Raw genomic sequence first — 6947 nt, forward strand, 5'->3', positions numbered from 1 at the left:
CTATTAGTGGTATTGTAATAGTGTAGTAGTGGTTGGTGACAGACTCATTTAATTACATTTAAAAATATTTACATAAACTACTAATAATAAAATTGATTAGTAATTTAAAAAGCAAGGCATGCTTCATGATTGACCTCACAATGGCTTACTATCTATCGGTCAGACAGCGGTCATGCTGTAATGGTTAATAATTTTAATATTAGGTAAGTGCCCAATGCAAAGCGTATTACGTACATTAATTTTCCATAAAGTTATAAGTCAATATTTTCACTAGTTTAAAAAATCCGTCAAAAGTATTTGTTACAAGATTTATAATAAGTATTGAGCTTAAATCAAAAGTTCAACGTTTTTTTATGCATAAAACATAATAAAATGCCATATTTAGTATCTAAACCTAATAACAAATAAGTTATTGAGAGTGGACTCTAATCACACTAAATTGATAGTTGTCACACCACTAGCAACACAGCAAAACTCATGTGGACAGATCTCAGAGCGATAGCGGGCGAGATGTCGGCTGCACTGTCGCAGCCTCTAACCCCCTCGCCGAGTGTCATTGAACGTCTTGAGCGTGGACCGGCTTATTGCAATCTTAACGAATGCAAAATACAATGTGAGACTAAGGGCACCCTAATGACTTTAGTGTCACTCCATTCGACAGATTAAACGATATATTTTATTGCCATCGCTGCTGCTAGGCGCCAAAACAAATTGTTTTATGTAAACACGGGTAAATAAAACATCGTTTGTATAAAATATGCTTTTACAGCTGTTGTATTCGATTTTCAACCTTACTTCCATTAACAAACAACTCATTTTCACTAACCTTAAAAAGTTAGGTTAGGATTTTATTTTGAATTTTTCAATAGTAATCAACATCTACTTTACTGCTCTATATTATATTACTTAACCTATCCACATTAGTAGGTACCTTACCAACTAAGATTTTTTTCTAAACTTTCAAAGGCTTTACCACGGGTTGTCACCAAATTCTCAAGCATCAGTTAAGAGATAAAGCTACATATACATACAGCTTTCCGTCCCATTGTGAGTCAGATGTCGCGTAAGACGCACCGTACGAGATAATTTCACCTGACCTCTACCAGTTCATTGACTGTGTCCTGCATAGACATACGCACGTCTAGCATAGAGGGGGATGCAAGTTATGAACGATTAGCGGTTTATGTTTTACAAGTTTTGTAACACAGTACAATACAACTACACAATAATTAGCAGCAGATTTCTTTGAGGAGAAAATAGTTTTTCTTTGTAATTTGAACATTGATTAAGTGAATGTAAATGCACGATAGTTAGAAACCGTGTTTACGTAATCAGAAAATGTGTTTTCGAATTTCTCAAGTTTTAACATCTCAGTAGATTAGTAGATGCTTGTATGATGAAAAAAATTAATGTTAATTTGTGTCTCTTGGAAAAACATACGTTACATGTTACAAAATTTTCTTTGACCTTCATGTTGTTAACAACTTACAAATTTTATTTGACCTTAGTACCGTATGAAATAAAACAAGTGACCACTGAATAAAATAAAAATCTTCTACCAACTTGTAACTTGTACCACGCACCATCTAACCGAGAGCCTACTGCGTATAAAGTGCTTCAATGTAAAAAGGAGACATAGAAACAAGACGGAAAATCTCCCAGCCAGTGGGCGGGGCCTCATTGTTCCAAGATCCTATGATTCTGTGATCATCAAACTTATGCGGAACACATTTATTTAATGTCTAAACCGTTATAAGTTCAACCAGTAGACTTGAACATTTGAGAACTATGTTTAAGACGGGTGTCGGTGGCATTTTGTGCTATGGTAACGTTTCATGTAATGGTTTCCTGGTGTTGATTATTGAACTATATTGAACATCGCTGGAGGTAAATTCTTTTGACATTGTAAAGTTTAATATTGTAATGACAGTATACTATCGAGTGATCTATTGAATTCTTTCAGTAACTAGGTACAGAATTTAATGAAAAATATTGCAACAAAATAACATCGAAATGAAACTATATACAAAGTAAATCCATAATGAAACACTGTAAATGACAATTAAAACATTTCCCGAATATAATAATATGAAATGAAATGAAATAGTTAAAGCATATTCGGTACCGAATTAAACTGCGGTTAAACAATAATCGTGTTTAATACACATTGGTACATATTGTAGTGAACCGGTGACCGATATTTGGATGATCCCGCATGCCGAAACAATGGCGAATCCAAACGATCGATAGTTGATCGGCCTTTAACACTTTTAGGGCTTGCACAGGCTGTCGACTATCGAGTGTCTATACAACCCGTTTTGATATTGTACTGACGCTACTGATCTGAGTACGATTAAATTTAAAGTTATATATGGTCCACCATTGTCTATCGAGTACTGTATATCTAGGGTCTTTAATAGGCTTGGACTTACATTATATATATATATTTTTTTAATAAAGTAGCTAGTTTATATGCTTTAACGAAACTCTTGAGTAGGTCTCGGTTTCATTTCAAAGGCTAAAAGTATAGTGTATTAAATACATAAACCTATATATAAACCAATAAACCCATACATAAACCAGTATAGTTGGTTTAAAGACCAAAAATTTTTTGGTCTTTAAACCAAATCACCAGTAACACTAAGGAATCTGATCTCCTTATTGGCAACAGTCTTTACAATCGCAATGTATCTAATAAGTCTGATAACAATAAATTAGTAGTCAACTTGTTACAGGTACACAACCGTTTTAACATAAACTACGTTATTATAACTATAATTATATTTACCACTTAATACCTAAATAAGCCTAATTGTATCGAAAACAAACCCGATTTCTCAGTTAGATCGGTACGGTATCGTCGAATCGTTTGACAGAAGTAAGTACCTGTTGATTAAGTTTAACTCCGACTAGAAACCGGGTCCAGTACACATAACATTCAGACAGAAAGCCTTTCTATATATATTTAGTGCAACAACTGAGAACCGGCCAGCATCTACCTCTAGGTGACCAAAACGTGCTACAAATACCATAGAACTATGAAACTTTTGTTGAGTAAGCAAATGGTTTAGTTAGTGTTTGTAAGAGTTAGGTTATCTTAATAAATTTCTGAAGATTTTTATATTGTGTGAGTAATTTCGCGTCCTGAAATTTCAGTAAACTAAAGTACCTATTTGTAAGTATTAAAATAAATAAAAGAAAATCGTATTCTTAAATACGGTATACGGTTTGTTTGGATGTTTGAAACTACTAAACGGATTTTGATGAAATTTGGCATACTGACTGGGTATAAGCTGACTTAGGTGTTAGGATACTTTATACCTACGGGAACGCAGGCGAAGCCGCTGGCAGAAGCTAGTATTTAATACTTTTATCACAAAAACTATACTTTTCTATGTATTTTGTATGAAATTCCAACTTAAGATGTCATTATATTTTTGCGTCAGATAGCACACTTATTCCATCCAAAATGGGGTTTATCTTAAAACCAATGCAATGAAAACATTAAGTAGGTAAATTAATGTATAACAAATTCGAATCTTAAACTAGGAAACCATCCAATTCCAGAATTAATTTTAAAGATTTTCTAAAGAACACACTTATTAAAAAATAGGCGTCTGGTCTTTTCTATGAGACTCGAAGTTCTTCAAAGTCATTTGTGTCCGTGTCTCCGTTGTGAGTTTACGAGCGATGTCCTATCGTGCTCTCCGCAGCCAACGAAGATTCTAGATTCAAAACCAAGGGATATTTCCTACTAAGTCTACTGGCTACTTTATATCTCAGCTAGGCTCCCTACCTATAAAATTGTGGTTTCAAATGTAACTACCGAACATACACATTGTGTTATATGTATAACATCACATACACTAGGGGCCACTGACACCCCGGGCGAAAATATTGTGGCGTAAAGAGGGAAGCAATATCAAGTGTTAGTAGTAGTTTTTCATTTTATTGGCGCCCCCAGACTTTGTCGCCCTGGGCCATCATTTAACGCCGGCACTGATCACATACGTAGTGTTTTGTAACTCATTTGGGTAAAAAAGAACTCATTTAAGTACGGTACCAGTGTAATTTTTTGACACTTGACAATATTGACATTTCAGTGCTTTGTTTTTCTTTTCATAGATGTCACTAGTTTGATTGTTTTGAAATACCTAATATAGTTATTTAAAATGAATGCAATACTAAATGTTTATTATCAAATAGAATATTTATGGATTAATACAAGAATAACTAGTGTTTTTATTGAAAAATTGGTGAACTAAAAGCTCGATAACAGAGCGCCCCTAGCGGTAGAAAACAGGTACTACATTTGTGTTACGAGTACGAGTATTGACTACTTTTCAAAGAATGGAAAGTATCGTAAGTTATAAATTTTGTTAACACTCATATTATATAAGACTTTATTAAAATTAATATTTTCTATTACTGCATATTAATCAAATAACATTTAAACATTGTTGGTAACAATTATTATTATGTCATATAAACTCAATTGGTATTTAGTCACTTGGAAACCGAAATATAATGTGACCTAAATCAAATAACAGTTTACCTGTTTCAGAAAACTGAAATGAAAAAATACCTAAACAATAAGGGGAAAACGTTATCAACTTGGTAAAGATTATATCGTACCTACCTAATTGCAGAACATGCTCACAAATTGTTTTATCTGAAGTATGGAGGAAAATTTTTGGAAAAATTATATTAAATTCTAAGAAAAAAACATTAGGTAAACGTTAAAGTTATAATAAAATACCTACACGTGTCGAAAGTATTCGTTTTTGATAACAAACGACAGTTTATAAAAACAAACATTGCGTCGTTTTCAGTACAACACCAATAGATGGCGTTAGTAGTCACTGCATTAGTTTGTTGAAAACATTTTGAATATTTAATTAGAAAAAAAACATGCTTTGGACAAATATACGAGTATTATACGCCAACCGCACACAAAAATTGTATTTAACATTTGAATATGATAATTGAAGTCGAGAAAAATACAATACAAAAAATTCGTTGAACAAAATACAGATAAAATAAAGACATAAATTATTTATTTAAAAAGATTTCGTTACGAAACTAAGCTGCTGCTGATCACTTCTTGTTAACGTCATTGTAATTAATGTGTTATATTTGCAACTATTTGAATAAACTGTTATTTATAGTGGATAATAAAGTCATCGATTATTCAGTGTTTAATTTATTGCTCTCAACATTTGTTTGGTTTAGTGTAAATGTTTCACTTTATTATACCTATATTTCAGAACTATTTGTTTTATAATACCATTTTTCCTTTTATTTTGTAAATTATCCTTGTAAATTGTCACCTGTCATTGTTCTAAGAGTAGGTATTTTTTTGTTAATTGTTATAAAATATGTGTGTCTTTTTTCTATAAAAATCTTTATATTTGACAAATTATGGTGTTGTACAATTACATAATATTTTTATACCTATTTATAAAGATAAATTTATTTTAATACGTATCATACAAATAAAAAAATACAAAAGAAAAATACTGGTTGAATATTCATTACCAAATTCAAATTCCTTTTTAGAATTAATTATTTGAATTTGAAAATACAGAAACAAAAAAGTTAATCGCAGAGGCCAAGGCTCAAAGTCGTCATCCTTGCGGCCATTCAGCCAGTTGCAACAAAACAGTGACAACTGACAATACAACAAATATTTAAACAGGAAAAAAAGAACGATAATTATTTGCATGCGAGTATTCGTTGACCCGACTTGTTATTTTTATTCAATGTTATCAAAGGATTCGTTTAGCGGCAAACATTGGCTCAAGTACAGTTCCCTGTCGCGATACAGGTCATTATATCTCGCCCGATGACTTATAATATCTATTATTCTAACGTAACAGTCGTTTTTTCTCTTCATTTGTTATTATGATCGCTTCATCCGCCACTGGGGGCCGCCCAGTAGGTGTTGCTATGGCCAATATGCATAATTTTATGTTTCTATTAACCGAAAGACCCGTTTGTCAGAACCACATCAAGTTTTTCAATGTTTATCTTAAATCAACTAAATTATTTTGTTCATTAATTTTAATACGACATGATTATGAATTTCGATTGGACATTGTTGATTTAGTGTCCGTTAATCGTGCTATTAAATTTAGTTAAACAAACAGTTAAGTCGGAACTATGATGGCGGTCTAGAGGCTCGCACCGGTTCTTTGAGGTTATGTTGTTTTCCCGCGCAAATATGTACACGTGATGCGGACACGGCAGCCTACAGTATTATACTTGAAGGCAGGCAATGACTCAATGAGGCATTTAATCTGACATTGCTCTGAGCAGCATCTTTGACTTTTATTTGACACGAAACAGGATAAAAAACATTCGGAGCGGCTAATTTTCAGAAGTCAAAACAAAAATGAACGACACAAATAAGTGAGTAGTCTAATTAACTATCAAATCTACCGGATCAAGTGTAATTACGGAGCATACGACGTTTTAACATTAAGCCGGTGTTGTTAACAGAATAATAATTCATAAGTTGACAGCACGTGAATAATTCGCGACGCGAGTTGTTATCAGCAGCACTTGCGCAGTGTGATCGCTCTCTTGTTCGCGCGTGCCGACTCCAACACACGCGTACCACATAAACAAACAAACCACCCACACTAACCAACGTTTCGACGAACGTGATTTACATTGACGGTTAAAATTTTCATCAACGATTTACGCATACAAATCACTCATTAACACAAAACTAACATTAGTTATGTCACATTGTTAATAGGATTAAGGTTGTTGACAACTAATAAATTCATATTTGTCTAGTATTTATTGTTAATATTCATTAGATTAATACATTGCCCGTTTCGTATGCATAACATTATACGCCAATGGCGAAGAAAAAATTAGGAAACTCGTTTTTGAAAACAATAGTCAATGTACAGCGAATAAGTTTTGCTGTCGTTGTT

This window comes from Spodoptera frugiperda, chromosome 29 (assembly GCF_023101765.2).
Source record: "Spodoptera frugiperda isolate SF20-4 chromosome 29, AGI-APGP_CSIRO_Sfru_2.0, whole genome shotgun sequence".
NCBI lineage: Eukaryota > Metazoa > Arthropoda > Insecta > Lepidoptera > Noctuidae > Spodoptera > Spodoptera frugiperda.